The sequence below is a fragment of the Rhinolophus sinicus genome, chromosome 3 (genome assembly GCF_057876585.1).
Source record: "Rhinolophus sinicus isolate RSI-liver-muscle chromosome 3, RSI-T2T, whole genome shotgun sequence".
NCBI lineage: Eukaryota > Metazoa > Chordata > Mammalia > Chiroptera > Rhinolophidae > Rhinolophus > Rhinolophus sinicus.
The window spans coordinates 142677944-142690083 of NC_142503.1; the positions used below are offsets into that span (position 1 = coordinate 142677944).

Here is a 12140-nt window from a genome sequence, read left to right on the forward strand (position 1 = left end):
TATGCTTTTGGTGCTAAAATTGTCCTTTTCAATGAGATAATGGCAATGGGAGAAATGATTATTTCTAAACATATTTTTATGTTTTAAATTTAAAGTTGGCATCTTTATACCTGTTCATCTTTATATCAGTTGTACCTTAATTGTATCATTCTTTTAGATACTTACATATCATCTAGTCCAAACCCAACATTCATAGATGAAGGAAGTGAGGTCCTGAGACTGACAAAATGATAATATGTTTCTTAGCATTTATGCAAACTCTATGTGTATTGGAAATGGCCATCCCACACTCAAGGACTTTCTGGAATGTATTTGGGCACTTTGATGCCTTTCATAACATTAATTATAATAGGAAGTTGAAAGGTTTGTGCTGTGATTCAAGAAAAGCATGAAGTGTTTCATGAATTGGTAGAAAATTAGAACTAGCAGGACTCCATGTGTCCATTTCAGTATTTTGGTTCTAGGCAAATCCAAGACAGTGCATGATTGATTATGATTAATTGTATTTACTTACATAGTTCTTTTCGTGGATATTTCCATCTGAACAGGGAAGGGGTGAAAATTAAGCAGACACCTGGAAATTATTCAAAATCGCAGCTAAAATGTTCCATTGTTTCAGATCACCCCCATTTATAAAATAATTCTAAAGTTAGTTAATTTCTCTGCATCAAAGCTTCTTCACCTAGAAAGGAAGGAAGGAAGGAAGGAAGGAAGGAAGGAAGGAAGGAAGGAAGGAAGGAAGGAAGGAAGGAAGGAAAGAAGGAAGGAAGGAAGGGAAAGAATTGAACTAAATTTATTCTTAAGTCCTTCCAGCTATAAATTTCAAGGATTTTATGACTTACATGGAGTTAAACAGTAAGGACCACATTAATTAGAATCTATATTGCCTAAACTTTCTCCCTTTTCTAGTAATGTATAGATTACCAAAGTGAAATAATGCTTAAGGCCAGTCGTATATCTATTTAGAAATCAAAAAGAAGGAAAGACATTTGCACATAATGATCAAGTTGTACTTATATATTACTTTTTTTTCCAATTTAAATATTTACTGAGTACCTACTTTGAGATGAAATATCAGTTTAATACACTTGTCTACCCAAAGCTTGAAACTTGGCACAGCCCAAGATCACTTTTCATTTAATGACCACCTAATCATAGTCACCAGGAAACTTATTGAAAATGAACATTCCTAGGTGCTAACTCTTTAGAGATTCAGATTTAGTAGAGCTGGGCTAGAACTCAGGAATCTGCATTTTTATTAAGCTCTGGGGACCCTGAGAAAGAAGATACCTACTAAGAAGGGCTCCTCGTGGCTAACTGAGCTCATATTTTAAAAAAGAGTCTAACAGCCCTTTCTAAACAGAGGCTTCTCACACAAACTGTATTTCAGGGAGAAGCCTGCCTACCTCCAGCCCTGAACTGCCTTCTTGCTCTGTGTTCCTGCCATCTGAGCCAGCCCTTATAAAGGAGTTCCTGGAATTATAGTTCAACCAATAGAACTGAAACTTTCGCCATCCAATTAGAACAAGGCAGCTATATCCCTATTAGTGCTTTCACTGACCAATCAGAGCAGTTCCATTCTGACCACAGAGCAGTGCTTTTTGGACCAATTAAACCGTGAAGATTTGGAGTCCTCATTTGCATGAGGACAGACCAATCAGGGACCACGTGTAGGGACTTCAGTATATGTAAGTCAGCTCTCCTAAGGCTCAGAGAACCTACTTTCCCTTTCTGCTGAAGACTGAAGAGTATGTTTCTGCAGCTGGAGCTGAAATCACCAAAGATGTCTCACTGGAGTAGAGTGGAGCAGACTGGTACAGGGCAAAGTGGACAGGACTAGAGCAAGTGGAGCCAACCAGACCCGACAAGGGAAGAGCTGTGTAGGCAGAGAGGGGCCTCGCCCCAGGGCCAGGTCACAGCCATGGTGTTTCACATCCATACTGCTTCATAATTGAGCTATAACATTGCTGCGCTGTTCCACAGCCGTGCTGTATCACAATTGAGCTGTTCGCAGAGAATAAAGTCTCCTTATTCACTACACCCCAGATTGGGAATTCCAGTTGGCACTGAATTGGTGCCAATGATCATCATTTGACAGCTCCCCAAGGGAGTCTTATGCACACTTAAATTTAAAAACCATTTCCCCTAAGATATAAATCATTGTGCTGGGTGCATGGTACTTCCAAATGCTCAAACAATAAATAGTAGAAGGGAGTCAGAGATGGGATCAGAGTAAAAGAATTAATATTACTAGGGTTCCGTTAGTTCCTCTCACTTCGTTCTAGCCAGTGGCAAAGAATTACCTTCTCTCTTTTACCCCTTGTCTTTTCTGAAATGTCAATAAACGGTCTACTTAGAGAATCCGCTTCCTAAAAGTAGTTTCAAAGACAAAGTGGGGGTGGGGATGTTGGGAAGAACTAGAGGTTGTGAATTTATTGGAGAAATACTCACCCTAATTTGTTTTTTCAAAAAGTATATGGAGTTTTGGGAAACTAAACTATCCAGATGAATTTAGATGTCATAATGTAAGTACATTCCCAACTAAAGATAAAGAGTCAGTACACACATTATAATTCAATGCAACTTAAAACACATCCATTAGATTTTAAATAAATACAAGAAATTTAATGTTTTCAAACCTTGCTTTTTCTATTTTCTTCCATTTTTGAAGTTCACTTGTGTTCTTGAATGTTGATTTTCTTTTACTTTTTCTTTTTTAAATCCAGCCCACTATTGTATACAAAGCACTGTTTCTGCCCTAAAGCTAAGAATGTTCTAGGTGAACCAATCAATCAATTTTTGCCCATTAAGAAAGAGCATTAAAATAAAAAGAATTCTAACCTTTTGATGGATTTGGTAGCTATTTGCTAAATACTATTTTTTCCCCAATAGCAAAACACCAAAAGGGGAAGCAGTCTTCCACCTTAAGGAGAGGAAAAGCACCCAGGGAATTATGTGACATTTGGGGAAATTTTTTAAAATCCTTGAGTATTGATTAACCATAGCATCAGTTGGTGGTAGTGGTGGTGCTTTTAATTAAGTCTTTCTAGCCCAAGTTGGAGGATACACATATTTAAAATGTAAAATAAATGGTTCTGCAAAGCACATTGGGAGCAAGACATGGTACTCAGTTTAACTGAACACCTAACAGCAATTGCTTTTGCACAGTCCCGTTCAAAACACCTCCCTTGGATTTTCAGACTCAGGCTTCTAGAATTGATGGAGTAACAGATTTATTTTGTAGGATGTGTAGTTTCCAACTTGTTATTTCCAGGTTTTGGATATTATACGACTGAACCTGTTAGTAACATGTGCTCTTCCAGCTCAACTGTTAAATTAGAGCAGTTCATGAAGAAAAATGAGATACGATGTTGTATTTCATTAAACAGGGTGTCTCAGCACAAAGAAAATTTTTTCTCATCTGTAGAGGGAGATTTAAAAAAAAAAGACATCGTTGAGATCTTCAAGTTGTTAAAAGTTAAAAAAAAAAAAAATGCTTCACAACTACCATGTCTGGCCTGCCACAGGTTTCTTCTCAAGTGTATCGATGGCTGCTTCTCCTCAGCTGAACACATTCCTAATTTAATAGTGGAATTAAATAGATAAATTGAATTCAGGTTAGAATCCAACTTGGCTTAAACCATTCTATTACTTCAAGCAAGAGATACATCAAATTAGAAAATGACAATTGTGGTGGCAAAGGTCAGAAGTACTAGAAAATTAATCCATTCCTTTTTTTTTTCTTTTTCAGGTTTTTGACCACACAGCCTTCTCCAAGGTAAGCTATGTTATACTATTCTCTAATTGGTTGGAAAAATCCAGCATAATTTTACTGGATTTGGTACTTGCTGTATGGTTTCTCGAAGTCATGAGTGTGACATTCAAATGGTACCCAGAATTAGGTTTTTATTGGCAATTGGCAGTGATGGCTTAACTAAGTACTGGACTGAACCAATGAGGAGAGAGAGAAAGAGAGAGAGAGAGAGAGAGATTCTTTTTCTTGCTTGATTAGCCCTTTTATGAGACAGCAGACTCTTTGTCTCTGGTGTTCAGTGGCAGGAGGTTTCTTTGTGAGTGGCTGTGGCAGGGCTTGCACCTCTGCGAGAGCCTACATCAGAAGAATTGGAAAGCCCCCTCCCCCCAGCATGGCCCCAGCTCTCCAGCTTGGCGAGTTCCTGTCCAGGTCCAGCAGGACAGCATTAGGCCTGTTGTTTAACTTTCCAAGAGTATCTGTCAAAACTAGCAATTGAGTATGCGTTAATCTCATTAAAGAACACAATAGGAACCCTTTCTTATTTCATTAGAAAATCAGGATGCATTTGATGTGCACCATCTGGTTTGTGAATACAGGAACATGTTTTCAAAAGGGCACATTTCCAAGTTCTATGTTTCATATGCTTGAGAAGGAAAAACCCATAAGCAGCTCTATTTTTAATGAGAGCAATGCTAAAGCTAATAAGACTGGGGTGGATTTTCAGTATGTGCCATTTCTCCCAAACTACATGTGTTCACAGTACATTTGGCAGACTTGTCCCGTTTAGAGGCTGGGCTTCCAATGGAAAAATTTTGAAGTTCTCCATGTGTTAATTGGAACATAGGAAGAGGTATATTGTAGTGAAGCAGCTGGCTCCTTAGGTATTAATTGTGGCTCCATCTATCACAAAAAAACGTATTTTTAAATTATCTCCTGTTATTTATTATGTTACTTTTAGAAACCATAAGTCTTCGAATCATAGGAAAAAGATCAAGTGAAACTTTACTATGTACTGTATGCTTTGTAAAAATATAGTTTAGACACAATGGCTATTTATAAACAATAAGCAGTAACTAAATAATGAGAAAGTACAATTTACTAGTGGCATGGTAATCCATGTTAAGTTCTTTAAAATATCTTTTAATTTAAATTTTAAAAAAAATAGCTCTGGAATGCAGCCATCTCACCCTACAGAATAGCTCTATACAGGAATGACTAGAGTAACTGCTTTAAAGGAATAATTCCTTCAGCTTCCTACATCATTTTTAAATTCTTATACAGTAACAAACACGATTTGTGAGCCCATGTAGTGCTGTCCTTAACCTCTCAGTAATTGAAGGCATCTTCTGTGTGTATTCCACAAGTCCAGCTCAGGCTGATGAAGGAAGCATAATTACATTACAGGCAATCTCATCTAAAGCAATTACAATTGTCGCCATCAATCCAATTAAAGAGGATAACCAGCTCTACTGAGTCAGAGCCACAAAGCTTTCCAACTAAGTCTAGGCTTTGGGATAATGGTGTGATTGAGGATTTTGAGAATTTTCATTTTCCAAAATATTGTTGCTTATAAAAATAGAGAACAATGTTGGGGGAGTGGGGGGGAGGTGACAAGAGATTGAATATTAGTAGAGGTGTTTTTGTTTTTCTATCTTATTTACTGATAAATTTCTTATTTCTAAGCACAAAAATCAGTGTACATTCTTAACACTGAAGCTACAGGCCCCACTAAATCTTTATGGAAAGGTTAACATAGCATCACGATATCATAATTGTCTAACTGTACCCATCTGGCACCTCATCCTAAATCGGGCCTCCATCCATTATTCCTTCAGAGACCTTCCATCTTATTCTACTTAACGATACAATATACCATTTCCTGTCTTTGCTCTCTGTGGAAAAAAATGGTTTGAGTATCACTTCACTGGAAGTTCTTGCACTGGTTTATGTAGGGTCACTGTGGATGACAATATGGAATATCACTAAGAATTACAGAGGTTCACCTGTGTCTATATGGTCCAGACCAGAATCTAAGACTTGGATACAGGACCCAAGAATAAAAAATGAGAATGATGTCACTTACTGTGAGTGAGATTTACAAAGGGCCCAACAGAGATTGTATATGCCTGCATTGGATGATGTACTACATGAAAGTACTGGTATTTTCTTTATAGTTATTCATGTGTGAAGACGTATAGGTGATAAACTTAGTCAGGGGTTGGAAAGGGAGCATTTGCTATCTAATATCAGTGGTTCCCTTAGTCACTGCTCAGCATTCTTTCAGTATTCCTTCCACACCCTGGCTTTTCTATTTTATACCCAGATCCTTCCACCTGTCTTGATTACTTTCTTGTCACATCTTTTCATGTCCTCCCACAATCCACAGCTACCCAGTATTTGCCACTCTTGGATGTGTGTTCTCTTAGTCCATATAGATACTTCCAGTCCTGCTGTAGAACTTACCTCTTCCAGGGAAAGAGTTCACCACAGGAGTGGGGCAGGGGCAGAGAAAGGGCACAGTGGGGGAGCTGGGCTCAGTTGTATATTCCACTACTAACCAGTTCTGTAATTCTGAACAAGACAACAAAGTTAGCCCCAGTTTGCTGATCTGTAGCATGCAGGTTGCTAATATCTGTTCTGCCAACCTCATTTTCACAAGTATCTGAAATTGAATTAAAAATGTGGAAAAAGCCCTTCATAATATATATAATTTCATGCAAATGTGATGGAATACATCACATATATATATATATATATATATAATGTAATATATTATTTAGCCTACTCTACTCTGGTCATCTCCTTCTGTCGATTTCTCCAGCCCTTGCAATGTAAATGGTCCTTCTTCAAATGCCCTACTTTTGGTCCTTGGGTTAATGTTTCTGCACTTTCTGTTTCCTGTTGAGTGTTTAAGAAACCTGAAGGCTGAGAACATATTGCTTATGTCTTTTCTATTTTTCCTAACATTTAATTCATTCCCTGACTCAGTGTGGTAGGATGATTTGTTGAAGCATTGTATAGTGTTCATTCCCTCTTTAGTTTTTCTCCAACAATTGTAAGCATATGGTCCAGCTTGGGTCTGAAGAAAACATGCTGCAGTATCGGACAATAAGCATACAGAGGTCCAGGGGGGTGGCAGGACGTGCACCTCCCGTGCCCTCTCCAGGTACACTGCCCTCCAAAAACAACGATGTGCTCCATCGATCCTGGAAGCAGCTCCAGACCTTTTGCTTAGGGGTTTTTATGGAAGTTTCATTTAGTGGTCATGGTGGATTAAATCACTGGTCATTGGCGATTCACTTAGTTGCCAGCCTCTCTCCTCTTTTTGGAGGATGTGGGAGTGGAACTGAAAGTTTTAAGCTTCTAATGAAGGCTTGTGCTTTCTGACAAACAGCCCCTATTTTGAAGCTGCTAAGTCACTTCATTATAACCAAAGACACTCCTACCACCCTTATCATGAAATTCCAAGGGTTTTAGGTGCTCTGTGTCAGAAACCAGGGACAAAAACCAAGTATCTTTTATGACCTAGCCTCAGAATTGGCTATGTTCTATTGGTCACACGAACCAACTCTGAGACAGTGAGGCACAGAACCACACAAGGGCATATATACCAAGAAGCAGGGATCATTGGAGGCCATGTTGGATGCTGGCTACACATCAGCTGGGATTTTTCTTCTTTTATCTACAGTTGTTTCAAGGAAATCTGGTGTCCCCTTGAATGTAGTTTGAATATGATCAAGAATGTGATTTCTTGGTTAAATGATGATATGGTATCCGTTTACATTACTAACCTCTTGGTGGGCCTTGAATGTGTGAACTGTTGAAACGAAAGTCTGCTCGTGAGCATCACTGTAATTCTCAAGGCCAAACGATGGGCCGTGTCCAACTCAACTTTCTATGGGTGGTCTCCAGCAATGGAAAGATCTCTGGGCACAAACCATGAGATCTGGGCTCCAGTATTATTCCTGCTGCTGAGTAATGCCAAGACCTCAGTTTTCTCATGTTTAAAATCTGAGAGTCAAGAGATGATCTACATTGTACCTTTTAGTGCGAAAATGTATACAATTCGAGGGAGGCTCAAAGAAAATTGCTTAAATCAGTGATAAAGATCGCATCAGATGTTTTTGGTGAAGCTGTGGCCAAGGGCCTTGAAATATGTTTAATTGATTTGGGGAGAACAAGAGCCTACATTTCTTTTTTAAAAAGTATATTAAAATCATATATGACACTCTAGTCAGTCACCATGTAGTTTAATTGACACTCAAAGCAGTATCTCTGGCATGACTGGTGTGGGTAGATCCCAGATCGTCAAACAAGCAAACTTATAAATTGTCTACCCTCTCAATTTACAGGTAGAGAAACTGAGGCCCAAATAGGTTAAGAGACAAACCCAGTTAGGGCAGCAGTAGATTTCAATCCAGACCTCCTGAATCCTTGCCCTTTTCTACATGTTTACTATACCAACCAGTTGGTGTATTTTTCCTCTACTACCATAAGTAAATATCTGCTTACCTTTTACTTAAAACAAATAAACACATATGTCAAGAAGTTGAGTGTTATTGGTTTCAAGGGGAAAGTGCCAATGGGTTTAAGAAAATATTTTCATTGAGTAGTACAGGCTTCATTGAGATATAGTTCCCTATTTTGTTAATCTTTCAAATAAAAAATCTTGTTTCTATGAGAAGAAGCTGATTTGGGAAATGATGCAATATGGGCTTGTAGCCTATTTACCTTACCACGTCTGGTATTGATGAAGCATGGGAAGAGATTCACTGGCATTTCCTTGAGGAGACAGAAGCTGGAGGTAGATGAGTGGTGTTTCTGCAGACAGGCAGAAGGCCTAGGGAGGAGATGCCAGACTTATGCTGGGCCCTGCCAAATATTTCTCTGGCCATTTTTTTCTTTTTTTCTATCTCTTTGTCCCTTTCTTATCTATTTTGGGGGCTCTTTGTACTGTCTTTGATATAACTGAGGTCATAATTTGGCCTCAACGAGTGTAGTTTGTTCTCTGCTCTCAAGATTATTATCCAAAAGTTTTCCAGCTTACATGTAATTGAAGATTCTGTTCTTTTTGCAGTCAAGATAATATTATGGAATGGCTCATTTGTATGCCAAATGGGAATAGACTTTTCCTTCTCTGCCATTTCCTTAAAGGGACTTCGTGATAATTTATTTACTTGGATGATTTTAAAGATGTAAATGTCTTTAATCCATAAATTTATTGATTCATAAACTTCTCTCCCTGATGCTCTATCTCTAGAAATTATCTTTCCTTGCTTAATCTCAGTGACCTGCTAATGAACAAGAACTAGACCAATTAACGTATACTAGGGTTGGTTTTACTGGTAGAGGAATTTTTGTGTGTAAAGTTCAATAGAATGTGAACTCTTTCCTGAGCTCTTTGGACAAAGAGAAATACCTGATTTACTAGATTTACATTAAAATTGCAAAGTTCCAGATTACCTGGAAAGGAAGAGGCTACTTTTTGGGTTTTCTCCTTTATTCTCTTTATAATTCATTTTTCTATAGTTAAGTAATGGTTTGTCAAGAATTTACAATCATCAGATACCCTATGTTTAGGTATGAACATGTGTATTATTATCACCTGTAAATGTATATTATTTACAAATCATAGATGTATAACTCTTATATAAGAATATATATAGTTGAACCATACTTTCAGCACCTTGTGTGTTTCTGGCACAACTAAATGAACATCTGTATGTTGAATCCTTTCCCCCTTGAATTCTATTATAATCCCTAATAATTTCCTAAAGGAAAAACTATACATTGTATGAAAATAATCATAAACACATTTACTCCTAGAATTATTACGGTGTGCTCTGTTGTTGTTTAGTCTGTATTCATATATATTATTCTGGTTATTCTGTATTCATATATTTTATCTTAGTTAAGGTCTTGATGTATTCTTCCAATAGTCATTAAACTCACATAAACACTAGATACAATAGTTTACAACTGTATTGTAAATTTTCACTGACGTCAAACTTGAGATGTTTGAGTGGCCACATTAGTTGTTCTGCTGACCCTGCTAACAAAGAATGGAGTGGCCATGAGACTAGTGGTTGTGCCTTATACATCTGTATTATCTGCACAGTTCATTGCATACAGCTTAATAAATAAAACTTTAAATAAATGAAATAAGAAAGTATAGAGGGAGAGAGGGTGAATGTATGCCATACTTCAGCAGGAAAACCCCTGTTAAGATCAATATTTGGGGCAGAATTCACTTATCATTACCATCATGTTTCTATGCATACGGAGCTTGATATAAAGTACAAAAGTGGAGTCACCAGTTTAAAAACAGAAAACAGGAGCCCTTTTCAGAGGTGATTTTTATCACTCTCTTCCTGCTTAGGGATGCATTAGCTCAGCTGCCCCTCCACTGAGGAATAACTCCCTTAAATATTTGAAGACACATATATAGATCTTAAATGACCCCAAAAGAGGTCTTTGAAGTTCAATGCTGCTAAAACCTAAACTTAAAAAATTGAAGTCTTTCTGCACTAAAATGGCTTAGGTAAATCAGAGGACTTAATTAAATCTGAACACCTATAACCCGTTTAACCTGGCTCCATCCCTTACCTGCTCCTGCAAGAACTCTAGTACTCTGTCAGTTTCCCTGTCCTTAAGTCCTGGAGTTCCCACATGATGTCACACAAGGGCTTGGGAGCCACTTGCACAGCACATGTGTTTACCTGAGGCTCCACCAGCAATGACCCCCTCCCACGGCCTGCTACCACCCTACTGCTATGATGGCCCCACTGCTTTTTTGCAGTACCCACCAGGCACTGTACATATTCTCTGTTCTGTCTAACAACCTTGCCTTTCTTGCTGCCCTACCTGGCCTGGTCATTATCTGCCAGTAGTTGCTTTGAAAATATACAGACTGTCCCATAACCTACAATTGAGTAAGGAGGATAGACTTCTTCAGTGGTTAAAGACGGGTCCTGAAGAAGTGTTGCTTGAATCCCATTGAATTAGATACTTTAGGCTCTTTCAAATTATGCTTCTAGACCTCTCTTCCCCCAGGACCTGGCCATGTTTCCTAGATACTGGGTCAGAAACTGATTTGAGTTGTAGACACCATGCCACAAGCAGACACCCCACTCCTCACCAACGCTTAAGAATTTTGCATGACAAAGAGCATCTAAACTGAGTCTGTCCTCCACTGGGATGGATTCTTCCCAGGAAAATACTTAGTGCCACAGCCCCCGGTACACCCACACTGTACCCCTGCTAGAGTTCTACTGTACCACTATATAAGTTCATCAAGCAGGGACCCAATAGTGGGTTCACCTGCAACCATATCCCCCACCCCCAAGAAAAAGGGTGGGTTCCATATGAGGAACCTTTTCTTATATCTTTACTACCCATGTGGTTAAAAAACTTGCAGACGTGTCTGAACCTTAGCGGTGGAGAGTAACAGGCCAAGGCTCATAATGTACATTTACAGTTTCTCACTCTTTTGAAGAAACGCTTTGCATAATCTGCTTCCTTCCTAGATATAGTATCTTATTCATAGTATAGTAATTTATCATTGGTATCATTTTTTATCCAGGCTCTTAACAGCGATATTCTGTGCTGAAATATTAAAGAAAAAATTTTCTCAGCACTTCTTTATTTTTCTCCTGCTGAGGAATATAATTAATAAACTACCGAAATGCCCAGTATGAGTGTTTCCAATGTAGAGTGCAGAATGAAAGAAAGCAGGACAGGGAAAGGAAATGGATACTCCTATAGCTCACTTCAAAGTAGATTAAGTTATTTGAGGAATGGCTTTGTGTTGTAGGGCAGTTAAAACGATTTTAAAACAGCTATGTGTGTTTAGAACATATGTCTTTATATGGCAGATGGCACACAGATGACTGAGGTTCTGTCGTTATTCCTAATGTATGCAACACCTGAGTGAAAGCATATGAAACGCCATCATAAGGAAGCAACAGCAAAGGCACCTGGGTCAATGGAGTACACAACCTTCCTACACACACACACACACACACACACACACACACACAGGAGTCCAGGACTTTGCTTCAGAATTTAAAATATATCACAGTCTTTGCACTTTTCTACATTTCAGCTGCAAGTTATCTTGCCTTTTTCACATCGGAATGCTAATGATAAAGAAATGATTCAACAATGACAATGATATATATTTAATGACAAAAAAATCATGTGTTAAAATGTCTTTTAATAAATTTTTAATGACATGGGAACACCACTCAAGCTAAACCATTAAGTGAAAACACAGATTACAAAAGTTTATATACAATATAATGAATGTGTATGTATGCGTTTATATGTATATATGTATGAAATACACAACATACTTATTAGGCTGATGTAATTACAAGGAATTTTT

General features: G+C 38.1%; 1 protein-coding gene across 10 annotated transcripts in view; it reads left to right on the forward strand.

The window, feature by feature from the left end:
• SEMA6D (semaphorin 6D) overlaps positions 1-12140 on the forward strand; it is a 559989-nt gene that overhangs the window by 391085 nt on the left and 156764 nt on the right. For all 10 annotated transcript variants that reach the window (XM_074327787.2, XM_019730702.3, XM_074327778.2 and 7 more), the window contains one exon: positions 3752-3778. The gene's annotated coding sequence lies outside the window, so the exon portion shown is untranslated. The remainder of the gene's footprint in view (positions 1-3751; positions 3779-12140) is intronic.